We start from the raw sequence: 13,416 nt of genomic DNA on the forward strand, positions 1-13,416 counted from the left end.
GGGTGTGTATGGTGGGATATAAGATCCAGATGGCCATGTGGCCAGGTATAGTTGTGCAGGTTGTATACTGACCAATTCCACTGGGTGCTAGTCACATTGCCTCTAATGGAGGTGAGCCTCCTGGAGTTGTACAGTGCAACAACCCTGCAGGTGGATAGAAAAGCATGAGCAAAGCTCAAAGGCAGGACAATTTGTGTTAGCTTTGGCTGGAGCATAGGGGACCTGGAGGGGGTTGGAAAGGAGTAAAAAGTTGGGCTTAGGTTTGGGATCTAGGACTTTGTTCTGTAAGCAGTGAGGGACTATTGAAAGCTTTGGAGCAGGGGATGGAAAGGTCTGAACTGCTTTGGAAAGACTTGGTGGACAGCAATGGTAGTGTAGACTAATGCCACCATGATGCAGAGAGCAGAAGGAGAAAAGAGACTGTGAGAAGGGAAGACAGTAGGACAAACACTATGTGCCCTGTGGGATTGGAAAAGATGCATCTGGGGGCAGACATTGCGTGGAGGTGAACTAATGGGGTCAGAAGGGAATTTAGGATATCCGTGCAATCAGGGCCACCATCTCCAGGCCCTTCTTGAATCAATCCCAAGTGGACATCCTCCCGTCTGCTTTATTTCAAAACTGAGCACTCTCATCTTTCACTTGCTCAATGTGCCCTGAGGCCCTATTTTTGTATCATGTAACAAAGAGTTGTTCTCTAACATGGTAATTATTTTTCTTTGATGGTGACACTGAGATCCAGAGAAAAGGAAAGAAGAATGGACTTGAAACCCTCGCGAGGCTCTAATGATGGTGACTCTGCAAGGCCGAGAGCAGAGATTTACAGATTTACTGTCAAGGGGAAGGTACCACAAGGTGGATGTCATCTGGCAGGCACCCGGGTGACTGACACGCAACATCAAGTGCACTGTCCTGAAAATTAGCCAAGATGGGCCCTAGTCCTTCATTGCTACCTGGTGTGATGGTGGACACCCAACATCCACGCCCTGGCTACCAGTCTCCCCACCTTTAACATGGATTTGATCTCCAGATTGCTACATTTGTGTCCATATATAGTAGACAAAAGTGGTGATGGACTAACCAATTAAGGGATGAGGATCTGCAGGCTTTATTTACTTCCAAAATGTTTATTTCATCTGTTGATTACCTGCGGCATGGCCACCATGCAGTTAGTCGTGGGAGTCCTCTCAGAATAGGAAGCCACTGCTGTTCCCGAGTAAGCAGGTTGACCCACAGCTAAATAATTAATCCTTTTGTGTCTCAGTTTTCTGATCTTTACATCAGTGATGATAGCAGTACCACCTTGTAGAGTTCTTGTGAAAATTAAATGAGTTAATGAACTTCAAGTGCCTAAACAGTAGCTGGCAGAAAGTAAATGCTCAATAAATGTTGGGTATTTTGACCATAATCGTCATTGTTTTCTCATTGGTCTCTTTTCTCTTCTTATGTCTTAGGATTTGAGAGGTGTCCCTAAACACCAGCTGGTGTGTTCTGTGTAAAAGACACTCAACAGGCCAGGCACAGTGGCTCACGCCTGTAATCTCAGCACTTTGGGAGGCCAAGGCAGGCAGATCACTTGAGACCAGGAGTTCGAGATCAGCCTGGCCAACATGGCGAAATCCTGTCTCTATTAAAAATACAAAAATTAGTCGGATGTGGTGGCTTATGCCTGTAGTTCCAGCTACTTGGGAGCCTGAGGCATGAGAGTCGCTTGAACCCGGGAGGAGGAGGTTGTGGTGAGCCAAGATTGTGCCACTGCATTCCAGCCTGGGCTACAGAGTGAGACTGTGTCTCAAAATAAAATAAAATAAAATAAAAAATGAAAGGCACTCAACAGGGTAGACATAGGAAGTAATCCTGGCCTGGCCTGGCCTAGCCTCTGGAGGCGGCTATTTTTCCACCTGGTATTTGATGATTTTCATTGTGTATTTTCTCTGAGTGTTTGTTAACTCCACGGCAGTCTTTTGGAGTTAGTTTGTCATTGACTTGAACCCATCAGAAAAGAGTTGACCTCTCATTCTGCATCTGACATTCGGAGTGTGGCGCTAGGACTCAATCAACAAAGGGTGGAAATAGCCATTGGCCGTTGAAGAACAGCCAGGCCTTGGCATGCCAGAGGGAATGTCTTTTTTGGTTATGTCCAGTAAGTACAACAAATAAAAGAGAAAAAATAAATAAATTTGGACAAAGTGATCTCAATTCATGTGTTTTGAAGAAACCTGGAATAACTTAGAGAAGAGAGATGACAAATATATGTTTCCGGAAAATATTAGCTGAAACTGCAACCACTGTTGTAAACATTTGCCGTCCTCCTGCAGAGAAGGGAGCATGCCACTCCATCTTGTTGCATTTAAGTCCATATATAAAGGGTAAAAGTGGTGATGGACTAACCAATTATGTGGTGAGGATCTGCAGATTTTATTTACTATGAAAATGTGTATTTTATCGGTTGGTTATTTAAATAAATGGCTGTAATACAAATCAACTGACAAAACCATCATTCCCCTCAAGGATGAAATATTTGAATCCATTATTCAAAGGCTTTTGGAAGCCTCTGGATGACTGAGTGGATTTGTCACCAGTCTTGTTGATTGCTGATAGAAGTTCCTGACATGGGGGTTAGGGTTGCTTTCTGGTAAGACTCCGGAGGCAGCCTTTTGGAGTTAGTGTGTCATTGAATTGGACCCATCAGAAAAGAGTTGGCCTCTCATTCTGCATCTGACAATTTGGCGTACGGCACAGGGTAAGAGCCTGCTGCGGTGGGGCCCTCTGCCAGGCACTTTTGCCTGCTGTATCTCATTTAAATCACACAGGACAGGCTCCTCTGCTTCAAAACTGGCCCCCTCTTGGCAAGTCTTGTCAGCATTTAGATGGCAATATAATACCAGAATTCACCCTGGAAACCCTTCTGAGCAGGCCTTCCTCCAGCCAAGCCTGTGTGGCCCCACCCTGGGTCCATGAGCAGACATGGCCACAGGGTGTCGCTGTCCCACTGGGCTGGGCCACGCTGAGCATTTATCTGGCTGTTAAAAAACCCTGTCTCTTAAAGAAAACAGTGCAACACGCAGTTGCGTAGCTACTCAGGCCTTAATTATAATGCAAACCTTGTCAAAAAGATGAGGTTTACTGTAGGAGGCATTTTACAGGACTAACTTTCACATGCTAGATTCAGTTTTAAACAAAATAAAAAAGAGAAGAGAAAGAAAAGAAAAGCAAGAGAGAAATCAAATGAGCCTTCTCAACGCTTGATCCCTCACGTTGTGATATTTTGATATGTTATGTGGTTGTGTTGCGGGATGATGAATGTCAGAATGAAATTTTTTCTTCTTTTCTTCCTTTTTTTCTCTTTTTCTTCCTTTTCTTCTTTTTTCTTTCTGACAGCTTTATTTTTTTTTCCCTCTTCCAAGAGCTACAAAAAAATGTTTTTCAAATGAACACAGGCAAGGATATGTCACCCAGTGATGGATAGCTCACTCCGGCTCAGCTTTTGATAATTAAGTTCTACTCTTCACAGACGAAGGCCATTCTGCCAAATCTAAAATACCCCAGAAAATGTAAAATTAGAACCTTATGAGAAAAAAGATTAAAAGAGCTAAATATATATGTATGTAGTTCGGCTAAGTGGTGATTGGCATGGGGTGGGGTGTGGAGAAGGGACGTGATTTGATAACTGCCTACTAATGTATACAGAGACACATGGCAAGGAAGAAGGGGGATATTTACACAGGGAGACAAGGTCAGATTAAGAGTAAGTAAATGATCTAAATAATAATAACAATAATAATAATAATAAAGAACATTTAGGACAAATATCACACAATCGTGACTGACAAGAGCTAGCATTTCAACGAAGGTAAAGCCGCCAAAGGGACATATTAGACACTTGAACCCTTGAGACATTTCCTATGCATCTTCTTCTTTATGCACAGGCAGGTAACACTATACAGAGACTGAAAATCCCTCTTGGTTTCCCAGGGGTGGGGCAAGTTTTCTTAAAGCTCTGAATTCTGCATTTACAAATCTTGCATTAACAGCCCTGAGGTTACACAGCATTAAATGCAATTTGCTAACTGAAATGCTCAACTGGTTCTAAATCATAAGCTGGGAATCCATGGGGCTGCTCTGGAAACCTACTGTGAAATCCTAGCCAAGGTCAAGGAGATCCCGATACTTGCATGGGGCAGTGTCGCTCGCTCACTCATTGCTTGGAGACCACCATCTTGTTTTGCTGCATTTGACACTCACCTACCACGCGCAGGCTGCACTGGTGGAAAATCCGGCCCTGAAACCCGCCTGTCCTTTCACCATGGATCAACACCACCGACCACAACAAGCACCAGGGATTGCTCAGTGACCTATTAGAAGAGACTGCAAAAGATACTTTAAAAGCAAATTCCCTTACCCCCGTGTAATGTACCACGGCGGGGAGGAAAGGCCGATAACCCATTACATTATTGGCACCTTTTAGTTGGCTCACTCAAGTGGGCAGGAGCCAGGTTTCACAAACCGTTCCTTTCCTGAGGACTCCTGGTGTTCATTTGATCGCCCTGAAAGCTGGATCCTTATCTGCTGCAGTAATTTATCTTTTTGGAAGGAGAAAGCAGCGGCAAAGACAGATGCAGTTGATAAATACACTATTTTCCAGCGTACAATCAGTCTCAGTTAAATGTTAAAGGGCTGCCTTTTTGCTGTGAAACTGATATTTTGATGTGCCCCAACTGGGGTGCGTTCTCCCTGCCTCCACCTCTGTCTGCCCAGGAGACACTTAAGGAGCCCAGTGGGAAATTTCTCAAGTCTGTAGGGAGGATGAGGGGGATAAAGAGGAAAGAGGGAATGACCAGGTCAGGCCTAACTGGTATTTCTTCTTTGCCAAGAAACTCACAGATTGTGGTTCTGATTTTTTTTTTTTGCCTCCTATTGCAAGCTGGCCTTAAGGGCAGGCTAGTCTGACCCTGGGCTCAAGGGGACTGAGATAGCTTAAACCTGCTTTCTGTCAGAACTCCCTCCCCACTGAGATGGCGTGGTGGGAACCCAGAGATAAAAAATGGGAACTGACTTCTTCCATGGAGCAGGAAAACAACCAGGAGGAAAGGAAGACTTCCTGCTCCTCTCTGTCAGCCGATAAGCCTAATTGGCTGGGTCTGCCTGCTGCACATTGATTATGTCTCCTAATAAAGCACTATTGATTGGCACGTGTTGCAGCTGGCGCCAGCATGGGCAGTATTCCCGCCCCTACTATTTCTCCAGCAACCTTTTTCTCTGCTCTACTTCTTAGCATTATAAATTGGGTCAAGAGTGAATCCACCTGTCTCAGAGGCCTCAGAACAACTTTCTGACCACTCCAGAATGCAGTCTGTCACCCCTTTTGGGCAGAAAAGGTGACTTAATTGGACTCAAGAAGAGCTGAATTGCTAATATTATTCTGAGCATGGTTTGTGTTTTAAATAAACCTCAGAATTAATTTAAGTGCTGCTCAGAGACCCCAAGTCCATGTGGCCTGGCTGGGAGGGAAGATTCATGAAGTCTAGGCTGGCTCTGGATTGAGACGGAAGAGCAGAGCCAGGCTGTCCAGAGCAATAGAACGTTGTGGTTCCAGCTGAATGAATCCAGTCACGTCATGTTACTACCTGGAGACTTCATTCTTTCGTGGGTAAAATGGAGACGGTAATAATACTTACCAAAAAGGATATTGCAAGAAATAATGTTATCCCCATATAAAGCTTAGAACAATACTTGGTCCAAAGCTAGTGCTGCTCAATGAATCTTAGCAAAGATTAGGATGCTGTTTCCTATTTTCATCCATGTCATTCCTTAAATCAGAGCCAGGTCTACTGAGGCACTAAGCATTGAAAACATGCTGCTGAGAAGGACTGGGCAGTAGGGACAGCTCCGTCTTTGATGTAAGATAATTCTGAAAGCAATATGGCGGCACTTGGTCAACTTTAGCATATGCATAATCAAGCCTCAGTCATTCTTTCCCTGTGTATATGCCCCAAGGAAATTCCCACACGAGTCCATCGTGAAGGGCTATCAAGAGGAAATTCATTGTGTTCTACTTTCTGGTGGTGGGAACTTGGAGAAAGTCCAGGGATTTACCACTGGGAAAACTGAAAACATTCACCATTGAGAAGTGTGAAGTAGATAGAAGCAACAGACTAGGTGTATGGACAGCATTGGGGCTAGACCTTCAATGCATGGTATTAGGTTAAAAAAGTAAAAAGTATAATGAGATAGGTGACTCAATGCTACTTATGTAGATTAAATATACATGGACACAAAAAAATACAGATTTTGTAGGACACATGCAACAATCATGAAGATACATATTAGAAGAGTTGCCTATGGGGGAGGAGGGAAATGAGAGTTAACGGGAATAATCAGATAACGAAACATGTACAGCGAAGGTGGTCTTGCCCAGACCAATGATGGCAAGGTATCATGAACTGAGGATAAAATTAACTCAACTCCCTACCCCTGAGGTCCAAAACAAGACTGCTTATCACTGTGTGTTACTAAAACTGAAACAATTATATATACATTCCTACTTCACATATTACACACATACATGTCATACATTCTCTATGCATGTGTTAAACTGTGAACAAAGTATACAGAAGTTTAATAAAGTTATGCTTTTTACTCATTAAGCAAACTTTTCATTTCCACTTCAAAAGCAGGGAGAGTCAGAGGAGGGTGAGGGTTGAAGAACTACCTATCAGGTATAATGTTTACTATTTGGTTAATGGGTACACTAAAAGCCCAATCCCCACCACTGCAAAATATACCCATGTAACAAACATGCACATGTAACCCCTGAATCTAAAATAAAATAAAATTTAAATTTTTTTATTTTGGAATAATTTTAAATTTACAGAAAAGTTACAAAGATAGTACAGAGAGTTCCTGTATGCCCTTCATCCAGCTTCCCCTAATGTTAACATTTTATAGAACCATGAGACATTTGTTACATCTAAGAAACAGACATTGCTACAGTTACTATTAACTAGCCTCTTGACATTATTAGCATTTCACTGTTTCCTCACTAATGTAGAATACAAATTATTGCTGTACATTTAATTGCCATGTCTCTTATGCCTCCAATCTATAACAGTTTCTCTAGACTTCTCATGTTTTGTGTGGCCTTGACAGTTTTGAGGAATACTGGTCAGGTGTTTTGTAGAATGTCCTGATTTTGGGTTTGGCTGATGTTTAGACTGGAGTTAGGTTTTGTTTGGGGAGAGGGGGAATATTACAGAGATGAGATACCCTTCTCATCACTTCATATCAGGAGTTTATGATATCACCATGATTTGTCATTGGTGATGCTAACCTTCACCACTTGCTTAAGGTAGTATTTGCTAGGTTTCTCCACTGTAAGGTTAATACTTTTCCCTTTTCATACTTTATTCTTTGGAAGGAGTCATTAAGTCCAGCCCATACTCAAGGGAAAGAGATTTAAGATCTAATCCTTAGAGGAGGGTAGTATCTGCCTTTCTTTCTCTCTCTCTCTCTCTCTATCTCAATTAATTTTTTTATCATGGCAAAATACATACAACATAAAATTTACCATTTTATTCATTTTTAAATGTACAGTTCTCTCAATGCATTAAACAAACTTTGAGATATAATTCACATACCACAAAATTTACCTTTTTAAACCATAAGAATCAATGGTTTTAGTATATTTACAGCTTTGCACTATCATTATCACTAAGTTTAGAACACTTTTATCACCCCCAAAAGAAAGCCATAAGAATCAATGGTTTTAGTATATTTACAGCTTTGCACTATCATTATCACTAAGTTTAGAACACTTTTATCACCCCCAAAAGAAAGCTCACATCCATTAACAATTACTCTCATTCTCTTCTAGCAACAATTCATCAACTTTGTGTCTCTATAGATTTGTCTCTTCTGGACACTTTATATAAATGGAATCATACAATATGCAGCCTTTTTTTTTTTTTTACTTTTCATTTAGTACAGTGTTTTCAGAGTTCATTCATGTTGTAGCATGTATAAGCCCTCTCCTCCTTTTTATTGAGAAATAATATTCTATTGCATGTATATTTCACATTCTATTTACCCATTTATCAGTTGATGAACATTTGTGTTGTTTTTACCTTTTGGCTATTATAAATAATGATGCTATGAATATTCCTGTACAAGTTCTTTGTGAACATGTTTTTATTTCTTCTCAGTATATACCTAGAAGAATTTCTGGGTCTTATGCTAAATCTGTGTTTAATATTTGAGAAAGTGCTTAACTGTTTTCCAGAGTGGTTTCACCATTTTACCTCACAGCTAACAGTATATGAGGGTTCTGATTTCTTCACATTCTTGTTATTGCCTATCTTTTTAGGCCTCCTAGTGGAGGTGGGGTAAAGTGCCATCTCATTGTGGTTTTAATTTGCATTTCTCTAATGGCTAATAATTTTGAGCATTTTTTCAGGTGTTCATTGGCCATTTGCATATCTTCTTTAGAGAAGTGTCTATTTAAATCCTTTGCCCATTTGAAAAATTAGATTGTCTTCTAATTTTTGAGTTGCTAGAATTCTTTATGTATTCTGGATGCTAGTCCTTTATCAAATGTACAATTTTCAAATATTTCCCATCTGTGAATGCCATTTTTCCTTTCTTGATGGTATTATTTTTAGCACAAAAGCTTTTGATTTGGGTGTATCAGGTTTATCTATTTTTGTTGTTGCTGCTTATATTTTTGGTGTCCTATCTAAGACACAAACCATTGTCTAATTTAAGGTTATGGAGATTTTCTCCTATGATTTCATCTAAGAGTTTCATAGTTTTAGTGCTTACATTTAGGTCTGCAATCCATTTTGAGTTAATTTTTTTTCTGGAATGGTGTAAGAAAGGTACAACTTCATCCTTTTGTCTGTGGATGCCCGCTTATTTCAGCACCATTTCCTGAAAAGACTACCCTTTCCTTCATTGTTTGTTTCAGGACTCAATGCATTTCTGAAGTATTGACATTTTAGAAATCTTTTCTTTTGATGCTCTGCCTTTGCTTTCCCTATGTCTAAGCTGTCAGTTCAACCGTGGTTCACAGTGGCACTTTCAGGTGATATAATTTCATGGAAAGAACACTTGCTTGGGAGGGACTGGGTGTCAGACAGACCTGAATTTCCTAGCCCCATACTTACTAGCAGTGTCACTTAACCTCTCTGGAATATCACTCAACTTCTCTGAGCTTCTCTTTATCTGAGAAATGGTGATATTATCCCCACGCCACGTGACAGGTCAATAGTACTGAATATGAGACTGAAATGAGCAGATCTATTAAAGTGCTCTGGAAAGTATAAGGTGGAATGTTAATGTCAGTTCTTTGCTTTTCTTGTCCATAGGCACTCATCAGTCTCCGCTGTATTTTATTGCCATGATCTTATGTATTTGTTATTGATTGCTACATAACACATTATTCCCACACTTAGTGGCTTAAAACAACAAACATGCATCATCTCACAGTTTCAGAGTGTCAGGAATCTTGGAATGGCTTAATTGGGTGCTCTGTCTCAAGGCCTCTCAAAGGCTGCAGTGAAGGTCCTGGCTGTGATGCAGTCATCTGAAGGCTCAACTTGAGGAGAACCCACTTCCACACTCCCTGGTGTGGTAATGTCAGGATTCAGTTCCTCGTAGACTGTCAGGTGTAGGCTGCCCTCAGTTCCCTGGTAAGTAGGTCTCTCCATAGGGCAGCTCACAACGTAGCAGCTGGCTTCATCAGAGCAAGAGAGAAGAATCAGAGAGCACATGAGAGATGGAAATCATAGTCTTTTATAACCTAGGCATGAGTGATAGCCCATCACTTTTGCATATTCCATTTTTTACATGCAAGTTACCAGGTATGGCCGATGCTGAAGGGGGAAGGGTTTCCAGAAGAGCAGGAACACCAGGAAGTAGGGATCATTAAGAGTCGTGTTAGAAGGCAGCCTACTGTGTCCTGCAGGGCAGCAGGAGCAAGGTGTTTGTACGCTTCAGAGCTTAGGGTGGTGCCATGCACACAGTAGGCCTTTCAGTCAGTATTTGTTGAAAGAAGACTAATTTCTGTGAGACTTACTCTAACCAGCTGCTTTGTATCATCAACTTCAACCATTAGGAATTTAGTTCCATGTGTAGTTAGGCAACTAAAATCATATCCCTGGTTCAAGATGTTCAAGCAGGGCATACTGGCCATGTGCCTGCTTCATTTCCTGTCCTCTGGAAAATTGCATTTTCCAGGTTCCCTTGCCAACTGACTTCTGGATGGGGTGGGCCAATTGTGGGAAGAAGGGAGAGGGAATGTGGGGAGGCAGAAGGACAGGAGAAAGTGAGGAGCCTGGGCATTTCTCTCCTGTCCCACCCCCTCTTGCTTTGGATGGCTTCTCCACTGGGCTCTGTGGCTCCAGCTCGGGGCTAGGCAGCCTCTGCCTTCAGGCCCCGGACTCTGGTAAGACTACCATTGTGCTTCCAGCTCTGCTGCCACCAGCTTTGAGCTGCCTCAGCCCCCTCTATTTGGCTCTGCAGTTCTCCACCACTTTTGTATCTAATTTTCTGCATTCAATTCCATTGATTAGAGCATCTGGAATGGGCCCCATTTTCCAAATCAGACCCTGACCAATGCATCCTCCTTTAAAGTTTGAGGACGTCCTGTTTCCTTATGTTATCAGATCTCATTAGAGCTCAGCAACTCCCCCATGAGCAGACTGGAGAAGTAGAAGACGCGGTCCTCACCTTATACATTCTCATCTGGGCTGCAGCTCAGTTTGGGCAGGGGACTTACCTAAAGTGCAAAGTAAGTCCACCGTGTTAAAATCCAACCCTAAAGACCACACTCTTCAGCCTGATCCCCTTCCAGACATCACTCCAGTTTCTGACAGCATCCTGTGATACCCAAGTGCCTTCACATTCGCCTATGAAAATTCCTGGCTATCTTTGGATTCAGCAGTGCTTTTCAATCTGTTTTTGGTCAAGAGGAGTTCCATGGTAATGACCATGCAATTTCTGCCCATCACAAGGGCTTATGATGAGGGCAAGGAGGGACTGAAACCAGGCCCTGCTCTGGTCGCTGAGCTGTGTGCCTTGGCTCAGGATCATGTCATCCTGGAGGAGGATGTGGCATCTTTTTCTAATTCATTCTCCCCAAGGGAGCACCTTTTTCTCAAAGGTGTTATATAGATTAGCAACAGCTCTGCTCAGAAACTCCTTTGAGACAGATGAAAGCAATGTGCCCTCTCCTGAGAAAAATGCACATATATATACAAAATTATGCATGATAATAGGGTTTCCAGGCAACCCCAAAGGCCACTTCTGCACCCACTAGGAATCCATGGAATTCGGCTTAATAATGACTTTCATGAAGTATTTTGGGGTTTCCCAAATGCTTTTTACCACCTAGAAACATTTTAACACATCCCCATACCTCCTTTTCCAATGTTAATTTAATGTTTCCTATAAATTGACTTCCTATATTTTAATTTAGCTGGAAAGGGGTACTTGATATCACTAGCACGATAGCTGTGAAATCACAGGTTTATCATAGTGGTTAAAAGCTTGGCTCTCAGCCCAGACATGGTGGCCCACACTTGCAGTCCCAGTTCTTTTGGGAGGCCAAGGGGGAAGGATTACATAAGTCCAGGAATTTGAGACTAGCCTGGGCAATATAGCGAGACTTTGTCTTTACAAAAAACTAAAAAATTAGCTGGGTGGGGTGGTGCATGTGCTTAATCCCAGCTACCTGGGAAGCTGAGGTAGGATGATCACTTGAGCCTAGGAGTTCAAGCTTACAGTGAGTTACAACTATACCACTGCACCCCAGCCTGGGCGTCAGTGTGATATACTGTCTCTGAAAAAAAATAAAGGGTGGCTCTGGAGCCAGACTGGCTGACTGCCTGGGTTGGAGTTCTGGTTCCACTATTTATTAGCTGTGTGACTTTGAGCAAGTTACTTGATCTCCCTGTGCCTCTGTTCTTAATCTGTAAAATGAGGCTGGGAAGTGTATTTTCTTCATAGAGTTGTGAGGATGTATGGAAAGTCCTTTAACGGGACCTGGAATATAGGAAGCACTCAATAAATGCTAGCTATTATTTTAACACTAGTAAATTTTTTAAAGTACATTTTAAAATAGATACCAACTACTAAAATAAAAAGTATCATGTGTCACCTGAAATTATCCTGTGTAGTGCTGTAGCTCACACTTCTTACACTTTGAAAAATGCTGCTGAATTGTGATGTCTCAAGAGAAAACACACACACACACACGCGCGCACACACACACACACACACACACACGGAGCTCAGCAAAAGAAGCAGGAAATCCCAAGGAGGAGATAAAGTAACTGATAGTGGCTTTGGGAAGATACTGAGAGGGCATCTGAGGGTGTGTTTGTTTCTGGATTACAATGACAGAGCAATAAGGAAAAGCAGACTCTGTTTATCCTGCTCGATGCCACCTTCCAGAAAGGCCAGGAAACACATCCGCCCCTATCTAGTGACGTGCTGCTGTGGGGCCCCCGCTGGTCTCTGAGAGCTGCTGAAGGAAGGAGCATGCACTGCCTCTGCAGGCTTAAGTCATCTGCCCTCAGTGGCGAATGGGAAGGGACTGGGTCTAGGCCATAGAGGCTCTGGCAACATTTTTGCAGTTTTGCCTCCCAAAAGCTGGCAAAAATATCATTGACAAATTTTTTTTAAAAATTTTCTATGCCTTCTTCTCGAGGCAAAACCACTCTGATTTTGCTCTGGGGAGTCTCATCCTCCTTTGCTTTTGGTTCATATGCTTCAGAATTCCGTGGGAGGGGCCTGTGACCAAGGCTAAGCCAATCGGCTGTTTCCTTCCTTCTTGCCATGGTGTTTGGTTTAGGATGGGCAGGTGACTCAAGCTAGGCCAATCAGAGAACCAAGCTGACTCAACCCTGGGGCCTTGTTTGACCTATCAGAAAGAGGGCCTCTTTTTCTCTGAACTGGCACTGGGAATATATGAGCCCAAAGCTACCACAGTGATATGGTTTGGCTGTGTCCCAACCCAAATCTCATCTTGAGTTGTAGCTTCCATAATCCACATGTGCTGTAGGAGGGACCCAGTGGGAGGTAATTGAATCATGGGGGCAGGTTTTTCCCATGCTGTTCTCATGATAGTGAATAAGTCTCACAAGATCTGATGGTTTTGTAAAGGGCAGTTCCCTGCACATGCTCTTTTGCCTGCTGTCATGTAAGACGTGACTTTGCTCCTCCTCCACCCTCCACCATGACTGTGAGGCCTCCCCAGCCATGTGGAACTGTGAGTCAATTAAACCTCTTTTTCTTTATAAATTACTCAGTCTCAGGTATGTTTTTATTAGCAGCATGAGAACGGACTAATACACACAGATGCCTGAGAATGGAGTCTACCTATGGGAAACAGATTCAAGAGATGAATTCTGCTGATAT

This window comes from Rhinopithecus bieti, unplaced genomic scaffold (assembly GCF_001698545.2).
Source record: "Rhinopithecus bieti isolate Rb0 unplaced genomic scaffold, ASM169854v2 scaffold_8911, whole genome shotgun sequence".
NCBI classification, from domain to species: domain Eukaryota; kingdom Metazoa; phylum Chordata; class Mammalia; order Primates; family Cercopithecidae; genus Rhinopithecus; species Rhinopithecus bieti.